This window comes from Cucumis melo, chromosome 6, assembly GCF_025177605.1.
Source record: "Cucumis melo cultivar AY chromosome 6, USDA_Cmelo_AY_1.0, whole genome shotgun sequence".
Classification (NCBI taxonomy): domain Eukaryota; kingdom Viridiplantae; phylum Streptophyta; class Magnoliopsida; order Cucurbitales; family Cucurbitaceae; genus Cucumis; species Cucumis melo.
In genome coordinates this window covers 15,733,237-15,751,128 of record NC_066862.1, presented here as the reverse complement: position 1 = coordinate 15,751,128, position 17,892 = coordinate 15,733,237, and positions in this window count along the sequence as shown.

Sequence of the window (17,892 nt, the reverse complement as noted above, 5' to 3'; positions counted from 1 at the left end):
CCTTCCATTTGTAAAAACAATACTTTTGAATAAAATGTAATTTGAAATCTCATATTGAGACTTTTTCCTTAATTTTTTTGCAATTTTTGTGATAGAATGCATGTGAGCTATTCAATCTAATCTTGATCAAGTTTGATTGTGGAGTGACTCAATTTAGAGCAAGATTTAAGATTTCTAAATCTTGCTTCTAGATCTTTCATCTAAGAGAATCTAATCTTAACTTTCTCTTGGTTGATCTAAATTAATATCCTATTTCAAAGGTTCTTGTTATGTTAATAGCTTGGATTTTTAGATTGAGGATTAGGATTGCATTATCACCAAGCCCAACCAACATATGGACCCAAGCTCAAGTCCTAACAAAAAAATGAGCCCAAACCCAACAAGCAAATTGGTCTAAACTCACTTAAAGCCCATGAAAATTCTCTATGAATAGAGACCTCGTCATTCATTTGAGAGATTTTTTTGTGGAAGGAAGAATTGAAGCTTTGAAAAATTATAAGAATTGAATATTCAAACTTCTAAAAGCCCTCAAGACGTGAAAGTTCTTATCATCCTCGAGATTACCATCATTTGAAATATTAAAACCTTGAAAGATTAAATATTCTTTGAATTTCAAAAGATCAAAGCTTAAATTAATTGACAGACAATCACAACTTTCTAAAGATTAAGGAACAATAAGTTCTAAGAAGTTTAATTTGTATTCGAGAAAAAGTACCAAAACAATAAATACTAGAGATTGTATCTACGGTTCAATTCCACGAATTATATTTCTTTGGAAATCTTGTGTGAACAATGTTAATTAGGACTTTAAATATGTATTTATTGTAAAAAAATGTTTCATAATTTTCAAAAGTTTTAAAAACACCCTTATATTTTAAAAAAGAATTTAAAAATACTATTTACTTTTGCTTTTGGATGAAAGTGAATACGACTTTGTTTTTTTAAAAAAAAAAACTTTTGAACTTAGTTTTAATATACTCCTAAACTATATTTAAAAAAAATATCAAAATACTCTTAATCTTTAGTATATGCAACAAAAAAAAAAAATACATTGTTTAAAAAATATTTCTGGAGTATCAAAAGTTGCATAGTACTTTTTAATTTTAATTTTTTTTATGAAAAGAAAAGCTCATTTTGTTAGTGTAGTAATCAATTTGTTTGAAATTAACTTGAGTTTTAAAAAAAAATCTAATTTAAAATAATTAATATAAATACTTTCATATTTTTCATATAAATATCCTCATTTTTCTCTTAGACGTTAAGTTATTATTCCAATTTTTCAAGCAGCTAAATATTAACCAAAAGTTTAAATCAAAACATAAAATCTCACAAAAAGTTAATAAAATCTCAAAATGAAAATCTGAACTCACCAAAATAGTAAATTGTCAAATACAAAAAGAACGCATTTGTCTATTTACGTACATTTAAAGTACTAACACATGATTTTGTTAATCTTATTTCGGTTTAAGGTTTTTTTGTTAATTAATTGCAATTACAGCAATTATTTGATCCAGTTTCCGTTGAATTTGTATGTTTTTCTTTCAAAATTAACATTAAAGATATTCTTTTTTAACTCTTTTTGAAAATTTTAAGGTCATTTTGAAACTTTTGAAAGCCTAACGGCATTTTTAATGCAAAGTACAAGTTCAAAGATTGTTATATATAATTTAGCCGATTACTTAGTATTTTCGCTTATTTATAACTCTAATGATTTGAACATGGTATAAAAGCATTCGAGAAAAATGTCAATTTTATACTCATAAGCTTTATGACTTGTATCAATTTAAACCCTAACTTTTATTAGATTACAAATTTACAAACTTCAGTACGTTCAATTTGGAAATTTCTTTTTGTGAAACTTATGTATTGCATTCATTAATCCCCTAAACCTTCGTATCAATTTACACTTTTTGCCAAAATATTTCTTTAGGAATCATCCATGTATTTACTCTAATCGTATATTATATAAAATCGACATTTGAAGAAATTTACACAAGTATGAAAATTCATGTGTGGATGATTGTAAAAGGTAATTGTTGTAATAAAGGTTCTAAATTTATCGCCTTATTAAAAATTAGGAGTTTAATTGACTAAAATTATAAGTTCATACTTTATGGTCTAACTAAATCTGGAGAAGTTTATAAGTTGATGCACTTACAAATTGTCGAGGTTTAAAATGGTAGAATTATTAGTTAAAAGTTTTAATTGATCGAAAATTGAAAAAAATATGATTGTATGACAAATGTTGGAGACTAAAGAGAATTGAGATGCGTTTTAAAAATACAGATGTGAGGCCCTGATCTGGAGAGAGAAAGTTATTCCGAATAAGTATGAGACATCCCACGAGGAAAAGATGCAAAAAGAGAAAGGCAACGCGAAAAGAAATGCTTAAGTCTAAGTTTTATCACGAGAAAGAAAGCGAAGCGATAAGAGTGGTTGGTGAAGAAGAAGCATGCATCGAACGCCAATAGTTATGCATTTAGCATAGTAATGTAAGAAGAAGTACCTTCATTTAAGAGAATGGGCGTGGAAGTAAGTGTCTTGACAAAATGACTTGACAACTCAATGAAAGAAAGTAAATGTCTGTTGCTTACCAAGAAGATAAAAGAGTTAGGTGATTAAAGAGTTTGGCTTTCCAAGGAGATAAGGTGTGCGTCCCGATGGAATGTCCAATCGCCACTGACGGTCAGCTTACTTGTCAAGTTTGGGTTCGCTGCATGGTACGGCAATTAAGTACGGTGACATGTCTAAAGCGTGGAAGTGACCCTTGGATGTAAGAGATCACTATAAATAGGACTAAAGTCCAAAAGGAAAAGATTATTTGGAAGTGTTAGATTTCTTAGACAAAAGATGTCAAGGAGAAACGCTGAATGATGAACAGCCAGTCAAGAGAACTACTTGGCAAAAAGAGGAATCCAATAACAGAGAAGGAAGAAGTGGAGGCCAAGTAATTTTATGAGTGATCTTATGAATGCATGAATGTGGTGAGTGACAAACACGTTTTCAATCATGTATAAATGTTTGTGATTGAAAAATAAGATTTCTACGTGATTTCAAAGTTGTTATTTATGCTTGAATACGAATTATGAATAAATGTTCTATGAGTGATCCTTCATAAATAGTTGTTGTTGCATCTGTAAGCTTTTATATGTGAATGATGTATTCTATTGTTGATTGAAATGAAGGTGCTATGTCATTGATGATTGTTACATGTTATTGTTGCTACTGTGTTTCGGTGTAAGGAAAGTAAGCTAGGAAGCTAACCCTTCAGTTTGTAAGAAGGTGAGATCTATAGTAAGACGCTAGTGGGAATCCCAAGTAAACTCGCATGATATCGGTTGATTGTGAATCCCAGATCTTGGTAAGAGAAGAATTCCAAGTCGGAGAAAGATTGAGTGTGACGAGATACTCGTGCAAATCTCAGATAATTCGTGTGAAGTTGGTTGCATGCGAATCCCAAGGTCAGGCTAGGGGAGAATCTCAAGTCTCAGTGATGAACATGAATTGCTGAAGAACCTAAGTGCAAGGTGCTTGTGGCGTTAGTTGTATTGATGATTAACTTGTTTATGACCAGACACAATGAGATTTATACGATGTCGTTTGACCTTATTATTATTGTCGTTTCTGCTATGCTTTCTTTATAATGATTTTATCAAACTCATCATTCACTAAGTTTGTTTGACTTACGTTTTAATTAGTTATCCCTCCTCAGGTTGTTAGGTGTTGAAGACAAGTAAAGGATTGACCTCGGGTGTTGAAGTATAAACTTTGTAAGTGTTAACTTATTAAAGAGAAGGAGTTAAGTTATTGTGATGTTTTGATGTTATCTCTTTAAGCTTGTCGCCTAGGAGTTAAAGTTAAGTTGTGCTATGTAAAACTACTAGGCGACGGAGTAAAGTCAAAAGTTTGTAAATTATTTTCCACTGTGTTCATCCTTGTGCTTATCGCCTATAAGTTATTGAGTTAAGTAATAAGAGGTAGGCGATTGAAGCTAAGTTGAAGAATTGTTTTCTGCTGCAGAGTTAGTGAAGGTCTCTAAGGCACAATGGAAGAGCTTTGCAAAAAGAGACAAGGGAAGAAGTTCTTTCACTTACTAGGTGTTCCACACGTCATCTTGTAGAATATACATGATGGATGTCTAGGCGGCACGCCTTCATTTGGTCACATGGAGTGACATTTGAGGTAAGGCGTGACAAAGACCCATAGGACTAGTAGACATATGAACGACTCTTGTTGACCCTAGGCAATGAAAAAAAAAAACCCCCCAGAGGAGGTCTTAAAGGCATTGATATTGGTTTATATAGTTGAGATAAAAATTCACAACCCAATGTTTGGTATGCTAATCTTGTATCGATTGGATTTTGATTGTGCAATATTGTGCTATACTGAGTTTGTTATGTTTTTTTTTCTAGATATTACAAGTTTTCTCTAATTAAAACCAAGTGCGAGTCTAATAAAAGTAACCTAGTGAATATTAGGGTCCAACATAAAGACTTTTCGAATTAAATTGTTCCAAATTAGTGATTCTTGTGGAAGTACAATAGATGAAAGTGTTGTGTTTTATGTTCTAAAACTTAAGGATAGTAAATGTAAATAACTATAATGTCTCATGAATCTTGAGTAATTTAGAGACCAATGTTCAAGATATAGTCTAAAGGGTCTATAGTATAGGGATAAGACTGAGTACCTTGTCCTGGTTGTCACGCCTTTCCCCAAAATTAATTCAGGTGACCATGCGGAGGCGTGATCACTTAGATATTCAACACGAATCTCCCCGCGAGATTACACGTTGAATGCCTAGTAAGCGGAATAAACACAACATAAACTTTGATGAAAGATAAGAACTTATTTTGAAATAAAAAAAATACTTCATTGATTTATAATAAAAGAGTACATTCTTAGCAAGTACAAGAGTTCCCCCCTATGAATAACATATAAAAGTCTTAAAACAACACTTCGTTCTGCTTGCATGATATTACATGTTATGCGAGTTGACAGTGGCTACTATCAAGGTGATACAACTCATTTGTGGAACTACAGGCTATCAAGACGACAAATCAAACGTTGGATGTTCTTCGCTACCTAGGGAAAAATAAAACGACATATTTGAAAGATTAGACAAAAGTGTCTAATGAGTAGGGTTTTTATCAACATATTTAATAAATAAATTTCCACATTGTAATTCTTTTTGCAAAATCATGTGATCTAAATAGGTATGCACAATAAAATTATGAGTTCAGATCAGATCATCTTAATGTGTTAAGCGATTCACAAATTTCAAATCTCATTGACAAATATTTATAAATCACATAGAAACTATTTTCTTGCAAACATTCATTATATATCATATCGTATAGATAAGTAATTCGCATAAAACATTTTATAGATCATATTGTAGAGTCATCCTGCATGCTTAATTACATCTTTATATCTTCTAATGCTAGAACACACAGCAAGCAAATGGCATCTTATACCAGATCACACAGTAAGGATAAAACATCCCACACCAAAACACACAACAAGTGTGAGAAATCTCATTGCGCGTAGGGTACCAAAGATCATTTCACCACAATCATTCCAATTCATTTTCAAGTTTAATTCATTTGTAAACCAAACTATTTTATGAATTTGAAAAGCATAAGAGAAATCATTGAACTCAAGAATATAAGAGAGAAGTATATATTTATTTATATGTATGATGATACAAACATAATGAAAATTCATTTAGTTTAAAACGTTTTAAAAAGAAACCACTCACAACAAGTTAACCTCCTTCTTGAGCTTTTTGGCCAAGACTTTGTCGGAATCCAAGCTCAAGTAGCTCCTGAAATTCTTTGCAAATCTTGCTGAATTTGAGCTTGTGGAAGCTCAATGAAAATCTTGGCAAATCCTTCAACTTTTCTTAAGAAAACACAAGGTAATTAAACTCTTAAAATAGTCAAGATTTTCCAATTTATAAGCATTTCCAATGAAACTTTCTATACCAGAATGATAGCTTCTGCTCAGCGATGATACTCATTCAATAATAAAATGCCATGTGGCTTCTACCACTCTTATCATGAACTTATTGGGAGGCAAGGTCAAATCTGTTTACCGACCTTATGACGTCAGCTATTTCACCGTGAAGGAAGCTCACATCGCTTCCCATCTCAACACATAGCTCCTTCTCTATGCATAAGTAGAACACCTTCCACATCTTACCTTATAATACTTCTTATCACATACTCTTATTGTACGGTTTCATTACATAACCAATTCTTACCGAATACAACCTTAACGTGTAGTTCAGCTTACGATTAGGGTCGCACAGTGGTAATACTATGGAGACGACCCACTTTATATTTGATACAAACACCATCATTCAACGCATTCGCATAGGTAACATGCGAGTGTGGGTATCCCATGAAATGAGTTTGCATTAGACCAAACTATAGAATAGTAACAATTAGATGTAACTTCCATTAACTAGTTAGATTTCTATTTCAATAGGATGACCTAAGCGACTTAATCTTAATTTTGAATGTATTATAGACTCATGTTGACAAGAGATTGTCCTTTGATTTGTATGGAGAGAATGACTCATTTGTCGACTTAATAAGCTACCCTTTTGGAACAAAACCAAGTGAGGAGCTAAGAACATAATGATACAAAATAGAATTCACTCCTTCTCGACTTTAAGTCTAGTAGATGAATGTTTTCTTAAGTGGCGACTTCAGGACTTGAACAAAGGATTCTATCCTCTCATTGGTTTAAGAGGGATTTATGTTTAATGGTTGGACCATAAACATGTTGTTCATTAGACAAGCACTTATATTTAAGTATTTACAAGTAACCCAAGGGTTAAACAGTGATCTGGCTCAATTGATGTTACGAATACTCATGAAAGACTAATTATTGTTATTGGTCTATATTCGTGGTTATAAAAATATATCTACAGGTAGAATAGTGCAGTTGTTGTGAGTCTTTAGTGGAGTGTACATACAGTTAATGAATATTGATTAATGTGATTAATCACCAATTAATTTCATATCGTTGAAGCTTTTGATCTACAAGTCTATTGGGTCACTTTCCTAGCTCATAAACTAACATCCTAAGTTATTTGATGAGTCTTGAATAGTATGTAGAGACGTATAGGGATCAATGTTCGAGATACAACTTAAAGGATCTATAGTATAGGGATATAACTGAGTACCTTATCCTGGTAACAATATGGATACGACTCACTTTGTATTTGATACAAATGCAATGATCTAACACGTTCGTGTAGGTGATATGCGAGTGAAGGTATCTTAGCAATGAGTTTGCATAAGATCGGACCACGAAATAGTAACCACTAGATGTAACTCTATTAACTAGTTAGGTTTTTATTTCATTAGAATGACTTAAGTAACTTAATCTTAATCCTGAGTGTATTATGAACACCTGTTTGCGATGGATTGTCCTTTGATTTGTACGAATGAGAGCGACTAGATTATCGACTCAATATGCTTATCATTTTAGGGACAAGATCGAGTGGAGAGCTGGAAACATAATCACACAAGATGGAATTCACTCTTTCCCGACTTAGAGTAAGTAGATAAGTGTTTCCTTAAATGGTATCTCTGGAACTTAAACAAAGGGTCTTACTTTCTCTATGGCACGAGAGAGGTTTTTGTTTATTGGTTGGACCATAAACAAATTGTTCATTTGAGGAGCACTGGTATTTAAGGACTAGAAGTAACCTAGGGGTAAAACGATAATTTGACCCAATTGGTGTGACAAACACTTGTGAAGGACTAACTTACTAGTATTGGTATATATCTATGGACACAGAAATATATCTACAGTGAGAAGAGTTCAGCTATGAGTTTTTAGTAGAGTGTATATACAGTTAAAGAATATTGGTTAATGTGGTTAAAGAGTTTAGCCAATTAATCTCATATCATTATACCTTCTAATCTGTAAGTCCATTAGATCTCATTCCTAGCTTGTAAAGGGTAAAAAGATTTAATTGTATTGGTTGTAATTTGAAATTTTTAAATTTACTTTGGGAATTAGTATAATGTATGGTGATATATTATAATATAAAGTTTATATTTTAATTAAACTTTATACATAAATTTAATTTTGGATATGATTATGAGAGAATTATTTAATAGTTTAGTTTAATTTTATTTAATTAAACTAATTAAATTAAAACTATAGGTTATGTGAAAGATATTCATTTAAATATGATTTAAATGAAATATTAATTAAACATGATTTAATTAATTAATTAATTAATTGTTTATTTTAATTTTGATATTAATTTAATTGGTTAAATGGATAGAGAATGTGGGTGTTTTTGCAATTAAATACTTTTGTAATTTTGGTCATAGATTTACTGTTTTTATAGGATCAAAATGTAAAGGCCTCTGCGTTTTTGGGCATTTTAGTTTGTAAATCTTGTAATTTAGAGTCCAATATTGGATTCATTATGTTTTTCTATGAAAAATGGTACCAAATTCACCCAAATCGGACCATCGAAAGGCCTTCAAATTGTCACTTTACGGTACTACACAGAAACCTGGCGAAATTAAAAACAATTACGCAGCACGTTTGGAGGAGGAAGAAGGGCTGACGTCAGCAAGCACTGAGGAGAGGCATGACTTGAAGGCTTGTTCACTTGTTTTCCTTTGGAAAACAAATGATTGGAGGTAAAACGCCAGGACGGAGTTTGTTTCTAAACTCCCTTCTGCACATGTTTAGCTAGGTCTATGCTACTTAATCTCTCAAACAGTTAGCAACGATCGCTTGGCCACGCGATGAGTTAAGCATTGATTAAACATGATGAATCTTATACTTAAAGAACCTTTATCAAACATGTAATACATACTTAAACTATTTATAACACTTCAACAAGATGAATAGTAAAAAAAATGAAAGAAAGACAGTGGATAAACATGCATTGCATTGATAATATAAGCCTTGACCATAAGAATAATAACATTCATGCAATACATTACAAAACACAAAAATGGAAAGTAAAGGGATGTGCCGAGCTACAGAATACATTGGTTTGTATTCCTTGGCTCTTTTACAAATTAGGGGAATGGTTGGTGAGCTTCTCTCTTTCTAATCTCTCCCTAAGCTCTGACTCAGATGTTGACTGGAGAAGAGGTGGAAGAAGAAATACAACTACAGATGATGAAGGACTCTAATACTCCTCCTTTCACCGACCTCCTCTAGATTCTTGTTCATGGTGGAGTTGGAGTCTTTTATAAGCCTACTTTAGGTGAGAAATTAATTGTGGTATGCTGCACATACATCCTTGCTATGTTGCACATTTGTCCTTGCCTACGAATGTCAATAGAAAGTAGTTATTTCTTGTCACACCAACTTCAACTACTACTTTTGTCTTCTAGTGACTCATCTCGCGTAATGATGTACTGACATCTCACCTTGTGACTCTCGAGGAAGCTCTTCTCATTAAGTTCTCACATGAGATTCTTCTTGCAATTCACTTCATTTCTTCTTGTCGCCATCGTACTTGTGAAAATGCTTAAAAAGCACAATTAATCAGGTGTGATGACTTATGTAAGGTGCATTCTCTTAACATTATAAATTTGCAGTAAAAGCTACGCGCTTTGGTCCTTTATCTCGCGTTTTGCCTCCATTGTTTTACCTAAAAGGCTACAATAACTTGTATTTCTACGAGTTATCATTTTGTTGTCTTAAGTTTTCATATTTGAGTATCATATATGTTTTCTCCAATTATTTCCAATGTTAGAGTTAGTAGTTATGTAAGTTGTCAGTGATGTCTTTGAGAGAAGAACGGTGCTTGTTGGCTTCACGCCATCTCTTAGGCTTTGTGAGGATAGTCTTTGAAGGGGTTTAACAACTAAATACCTATTGCTTAAATTTTGCTACCATTGTTTCAGTTTCAAATGCAACAAAATGAATTTCCTCAGCTTTTGCAATCTGGGTTCTTCTTGAAAATGAACTAAAAAACATAGGACTTCAACTGAGAGAGTTTGGACTTATATTTATAGAAATGATAGAAATTTTCAATCAAGAGGGGTTTGAGAAAGATGAGAAATGAATAATTTCCAATCAAAATTATGATCTTTTTTTACTTTATACTAGTTTATACTTTATAGTACTAAACTATATAACTTTCTCCCCACCTTTGTAAGTTCATAATCTTACGACCTATTTAATATTACTGTTTGAAATGAATGAGATCATCTATACATGTGTGTTTTCTTTCTAGAAAAAAGTTACAATTCACATTATCTTTTGAAAGATAGGTAGAATTTATTAAATAAAAAGAATTTAAACAAAAATAGTCGTCATAAAAACATAATATTCAATGTAAAAAAATTTATGTTACAAACCATTGGGTAAACTCTATAACCCCAAACATAGATATATTAACTTCATTGTCACTCCCCGCCCTAACTGCCACTCCATGCGACCAAATGGGGGCGTGTCGCCTAGACCCTCATTGCGTATCTCACCGCAAGAAGACACCCTGAACACCTAGTAAACAGAACAACTTCTTAAACTTGTCTCATCACAAAGCTTTTAGTTTAGACTTTAAAGACCTTATCGCAACAGAAAGACAACTTTTAGACTTAGTTCCATCGCCTAGCCTTCAACACTTGACTCAAATTGACTTTTTAATTAATAGGCGGTAAACACATATAATGCAGAGTAAATATAACTTCTTCTCTTTATTAACTTAACACTTTACATCCAAGTACAAGAGAAAATTCAGACTTAATGATTACAACAAGACTTAAAACTTAGACCTTTAGGCTCTTCATGCCTAGTTCAGTAGTAGTCTGCGATCTAGTTTGTCCTCTTCATGTTCTCGGTATAGTGTACCCCGTTTCCTACAAAACAACTTCAAAAGTTAGCTCAACCTTTCCACCAACGCTTACGAATCCACACCTTTGCCTAACACATAACACTAACCAGAACTTTATTCCAAGGTATCAATATTGCACTATACAGAGTTTATCATAACAAAGCATTCAAATACACGGTCAAAAATAGCTCACCTATGATTAGGACTCATGCAGCCAAATTCAGCCCTCCCATGTTAAAATCATGTGGCCAAAATCAACTCTCACACAATTGGGATGTCATGCGGCTAGATTTAGCTCACACATATTTAGCACTTGTCTTCATGATAACCTTCATGCAATTAATATACACTTAGTAGAATAGCTCGCACGTGGATTCACACGGCCAAACTACTTGAATCTACTGCCAAGAACTTCCTTCTCATGAAACCAATTCCAAAACTAACATTATTTCCACAACATGGCTCCAACTCTTGATTTAGCAACTAATAATCATCAAGCTCTTTAAATTTATGCTCTGTCACTTAGGCGATGACAAGCTCTTCAAATTTCTTTGGTTTCCCAAAATCATGCTCTGATACCACCTGACACGCTCTTCCTTAATTGCCACTCCATGCGACCAGATGGGAGTGTGCCGCCTAGATCCTCGTCGCGCATATCACCTGAGAAAACGTGGTGAGCGCCTAGTAAGTGGAACATCTTCTTAAACTTGTCTCATGATAAAACTTTTACTTTGGACTTTAGAGACCTTATTACAGCAGAAAGACAATTTTTATACTTTGCTCCATCGCCTAGTCTTCAACACTTAGCTCAAATTGACTTTTCAATTAATTGGCAGTAAACACAAATAATAATGTAGCGAAGTAAATATAACTTATTCTTTTTATTAATTTAACACTTGACATCCAAGTACAAAAGGAAATTCAGACTTTATGATTACAACAAAATTTAAAACTTAGACTTTTAGGCTCTTCATGTCTGGCTCAGTTCTTCCATTCATCGTCTTGGGCCCTCACAAAACTGTGATGCAACACTCGGTCTCTCTTCAAAATTGAACTGCAACCCTTGATATTCAGGAGTATAAGAATTGCCTACAAACTCCTCGAACGCAAAATAGAACAAGTTTACATAACAACCTACCTTACCCTCCTTTACTTGGCTTCTATATGCCTCTTTACTTAGCTTCAGCACCTGATAATCTGGTGAGGGAAAACTTTAAAGTGTTAGTCAAAGACTTAGTGAGTGATGGGTTCAGAAAATTACGTTCCTACAAACTCCTGAATGATTTTTATATCATTTTTATACGCTTAGTTTTAACTACATTCCTTTTTACGTACTTGTTCTGATTGGTGGTATATTTATTACTACTTTTTTTTTTTAATGATTTTGCGTACTAGATGTGTTTTTGTTGTTAAAATTAAAATTGGAATTTATAGCTTTCTATTAATAAGATAAGATTGGATTAAACTTTATACCATGTTGACATTTCAGTCATTTGCCTTTTTTAACGATGATCTTTTGTTTACCTTTTATTTTAGTGATAGCAACTATTGAAGATTACTATTTGACATTTATTTTCTATAATTTAGTTTTTTAGATGAGGGTTGAGGATTGAAATATTTATTGCTATAAGTTGAGTTATATTGCTTTAATTTAAATACTTGAGGATATGTGTAACAATGAGGAATTATATATAATGGTAGATATATAGTGATAGTCTTCTATCACTTTCAATATATAACAATATATTCAAAATGTACTAACTAACATATTTTAATATGTCTTTTTAACAAGTAGAACATGAGTTACTCATTCGGGATAGAAAAAATAATATAAAAGAAAGTCACTACTCAGTACAAATTAAATGATAAATTTCATCTAAAGTCATAGGAAGTCCTTTCAGACATTTTTTATAAAACTTAAGATGGACAAAATTCCAACCCAATTTTTGAACTACTCGGTACAATGACAAATTTATACTAATAAGAAGCTAAATGTATTAACATTCAATATTAATGGGAAATTTGTGGAATTTGGATTAAAAGGACACAATTTCAATATGGTTGATTTAAAACAGAAGAAGATAACACATCATAACTTAAAAGACATCCTTCTTCTTGCATGATCAAAGGGTATGGAGGAGTGATTTAGATAGAACTTTCAAAAATTGAAGATCAAACTAGCAAATTTCTACAAATTTTACTGAGTATCTTAGTGCCAAGGCAAGTACATAACAAAATTAGTTGGCAAACATTCAAGTATTATAGACAATGAAGAAGAGTTCAATAAATATCCATAGGAAGATTGCAATATAATCTAACGTATGAATTTTTCAAGAAAGTTACTTATCTGGAGAAGGGTGCTGTCTATTTACAAGGATTCTCATTGGCACGGGTCTATTGGGCTTTTAAAATAATTCCAAAAGTTTTGAGAAGAGAGGAGACGAGAGACCCACCTTTAAACTTAATTATTTAACTTTTATTAAATAAATAAATAATAATAAAATTATATATATATTTAACTAAACCAATATGAGTTGGATAGTCTGCATTGTCGATTGCTCGAATTATTTTTGCACCCCTATCCAAAACTATCATCTCTATATGTTGGTCTTGGAAGAATTTTTTTTTAATAATGGTTCAAGAATAACAAGATGAGAATGTTTGTAACCTGATGCATGGAGGATTTTGGGAGAAAATATATTTAAATCAAAGAACGTAAGTAATTCTTTATATCTATAATTCACATTTTTTTATTTGCACTTGAAGAAATAAAGTGTCCGTGAAAAGAATCATACAAGAAATTGAAGAATTAAAAGATGGCCCAAAGAGAATAAAAGACGGACAAAAGAGAATACAAGAAGGAAAAAATATTTAGCCATGGACAAAAAGAAATTCTAAGTTTGTTGAAAATTGTTTTTGATTGCTTAAACAATGGTCAATTGAAAAATCTTCCATAAGAGTATGCAGAAGAAAAGGAACTTAGAATTGATTTTGAAGAAAAGCAAACCTCCTTCTTGCCAAGTTTTGGAAGATAAAGTAATATCGATAAGATAGTAAACTACGTGACAAATTGAAAATCAAACTGAACCACTTCAAACGCAAGAGTCATAGTCTATTATTGCAACGGTTACTTTGGAAACTCCTCGTGTGTTGAAGATGATAGCTTATTATTGCAAGGGTTTCTTTCCTTTTTATTAAAATACTTGATTTTATGATCAATGATAGATTTCTATAAGTTTTCATCATTAATGGACACCTTTTACCGGTCTCTATTTTAAGCACAAAATGATAACATATTATATTGTTGTAGGAGATTGAAGTTGAAGATATTGAAGTTAAACTCTAATAAACTCAAAAGTTAGAGAATGATCATGAAGAAAATGTTTCATTCTTTTCATTAAAATTTTTGCTATTATGGACAATCATAAACTAAGTCTCTGTAATTAATAGAAATCCATTATTGTATATCATTGATAGACAATGATAGACTTTTATGATAGACACAACTGATAGAAAGTGATAGATTCATATTGTAAACTAATTTTAAATGAGTGATAGAGCTATTGCAAACTAATTTTAACTCACTACATTTTCACATAATACACAGCGATAGAAAATGATAAAGTTCTATCACTACCTATCAATGATAGAACATGATAAAACCCTTATTGCAAACTAATTATAAATGAGTGATAGAAAGCTATTGCATACTAGTTTTAACTTACTACATTTTCAAACAATACACAACTGATAAATATATTTTCAATGCATACATTTTTGCATAAAAAAACAATTTCAAATTATATGTACATCATCAAAGTTCACAAACAAATTAAAGTCAAGGAAGAACTAACTATAAGTACAACTTCACATAAACAAATAAAAACAAAGAAGAACAAATAGAAAATAAAAATGAACATCACAAAAAGACAATTGAAATATTTTATACCACCCATGCGGGTACGACTCTAATAGCTAAAGCTAACAGTACAACCTAACCATAGCATGTAACATCACATACATCAACATAAATATAACGACCAACTCTTTGCCTACTCAATCACCACTTTGAGCACCTCTACGTGGCAACATTTTTCTTAAATTTCACTACTAAAACCATCACCATTAAATCATAACATTCATGCAGTTCTAGTTTAATACAGGCAAGGTCACGTGCATATTCATAATCATGTATCATAAAATACATACCTGGCGAGTGACGAAGGACCGTAATAGCCATAGGGACAAAATCAAAGACTCACATCGTAAGTTAGTCTACAGAACCTAAAAGCTGACGCTCTGATACCAACTGTAACGAACCGACTTTTTATACTAAGCTGAGGTCATTACTAAAAAGAAACAATAACAATAAACACTTCCTGAAACGAGGGAAGACTAAATTTTCATTAAAAACATAATGCTGAAACACTGAAACATAGACGCGGAAGCAAAACTGAGTCCTCATGTGGCATGTCACGGATCCTTCTCTGTCGCTCGCCAAATTTCCTCTACCTTTACCTTCGTTTAAAATATTAAACATAGGAAGAGTGAGTATAAACATATACTCAGTAAGGGACCTATTACTAGTCCCACTAGGTGTCTGTTAACTTCCCATTAGAGTCCTGTAAAGAAGTACCCCTGAACTGGCACGTTCCCGAACACGTGCAATCTGTGATCCCGGAGGAACATAACTGGTCTTCGGTGATCCCAAAGGAACACCTAGGACAAACTAGTCTGTAGTATACCCGGAGGAAACACTAAGACAATCGGGCTACAAGCGATCCCGTCGAATCACTCGAATCATGTCTATGTCAATGCTAGACTGGCGGTCCCGTCGGACTATGCGGTCCTTAAAAGGTGGTGATCCCGAATGACACCCATGCAGGTACGACTCTAATAGACAAAGTTAACAGATCACCCTATCCATAACATGTAGCACAACATAACATCATAACATAGCATGAATATTAATCTTAACGTCCTTAATCATGTGATTAATATATCATGCATCAACATCAACATCAACAGTCATCAACAATCAACATCGACATCAACATACTACTGGTCATTAACATAACATCAGTCATAATCATCAATCATCAATAAAATGACAGTCATTATCAATAACATCAAGTTATGCATTTTAGCTACCATCAATGCATAATCATAATTACATGCGGTCTCTTAAATTCAGTTTGAAGGTCTAGTAGGAGAATCTCTTACCTGGAGATTTTAACCAAACAAAGTACTTCTTAGCAGACAGTAAAAAAAATCTTCAATTAACTTGATCCTAATCATAAAAGGAAAACTCAGTATCTTAATTAATGAAATTAGCAATTGGCTAACATCTAAAAATTCTCCCAAAATAATTAATTTCTCAAACAAAAGGGGTTGAAACCAATTCAACCAATCCAAGATTTAAATCTTAAAAAAATTAGCCAATTGAACCTTTAAAGAAACCCCAAATAGATCCAAAATTAAATTAATAAAATATTAATTTAATTTCATTGGCTTACCAAAGTTACTCAGATGGAGGTTGAAAAATCCTCTTATCCTTGATGAAAAAATTCATCACTTTAAATCCTCAAGCTTCCAAAGAAACCAATCTTAAATATAACGGGTGAGGCGGCGGCAACAGCAAAGGGTTATCTTAGAGAAGAACATTTTTCTTTCTCCTTTACTTTTTAACTTAAGCATTCCAATGCTATTTATAGACCCAAATAATAACAATAATATTTATTATTATTATTTTCTTTTCCTTTTTCTTTTAGGATATATATATATATATATATATATATATATATATATATTCCATTATCTTCCCCCAATAAATGCCTTAAATGCACAAAATCTTAGTCATTTATAACCATTAATAATAATAATAATACTTCTTTATTATTATTATTATTTTTTTCTCTCACCAAAATCTATGATAAACATATATATTTATTTAAACCATTATTCTCTCTTTTAAATAAATATATATCTTTTTCGTCTAATCAAATCAACCATCTCTCTTCTCATGGATTATCTTCTTTTCCAAACACATATAATTATATTCCATAATATAATTAACTACACTTTTCCATATTATTAATTAAATATATATATCTATATATATATATATATATATATACTCAATTAATTCCAATTCCACCAAAACCAACTTTTTCCTCCAAAATACTCAAATTAACTTAAATTCTCAATTAATTTAATCAATCAAATCTTTTCCAATAAATCACTTATAACTTCAAACATGAATTATCCTAACTCAACCATAACAACTCCACTCTAGAAACAATATTTATCAGAATAATTAATTATCTTCCACAATAATTAATTATTATTTATCTTTCTCCAAAATAATTAATTATCTTTCATAATAATTAATTATTGTTTATCTTTCTCCAAAGTAATTATCCTTTTACAAATAATTATATTTTTCCAAAACATAATTATTTTACTTTTTCTCCATTACTAAATATTCTTTCTCCAAAATACAATTATCTTTTCCTTAAATAATTATACTTCAACAAATATAATTATCTTTTCCTTTAACATAATAATTATATATATATTTCCACATATACATATAATTATTAAATCTCCAACAAACTTTCTACTCTACAATTTAATTAAATAACATCCATAATTATTTAATTAAATTCAACTTCAACAATACTAAAAAAATCCACAACTTTACTTACTCCTCTTAACCTACCATTTAATCAGAATCTCAACAAACCCCACATGCCAAAACCTCTAATTAATTAAATATTCATCCAAGAAATATTTAATTAATTTCAATTTACACATAAATCAAATAATTTTCATTAAATGAATTCAAAATAACGCCCAATAAATTAAATCTAATTAAATAAAATTAAGATAATTAACTCCAAAATTATCTTAATTTTTGGGGCGTTACAATAAGCATGGCATAAATATTGATCATATCATTTCTACTCAAACATTGTCATCAAAGACATAACACAATCGTCATCATCAATGTACTACCAGTAATAAACATAATATCAGTCATCATCATCAATCACCCATAT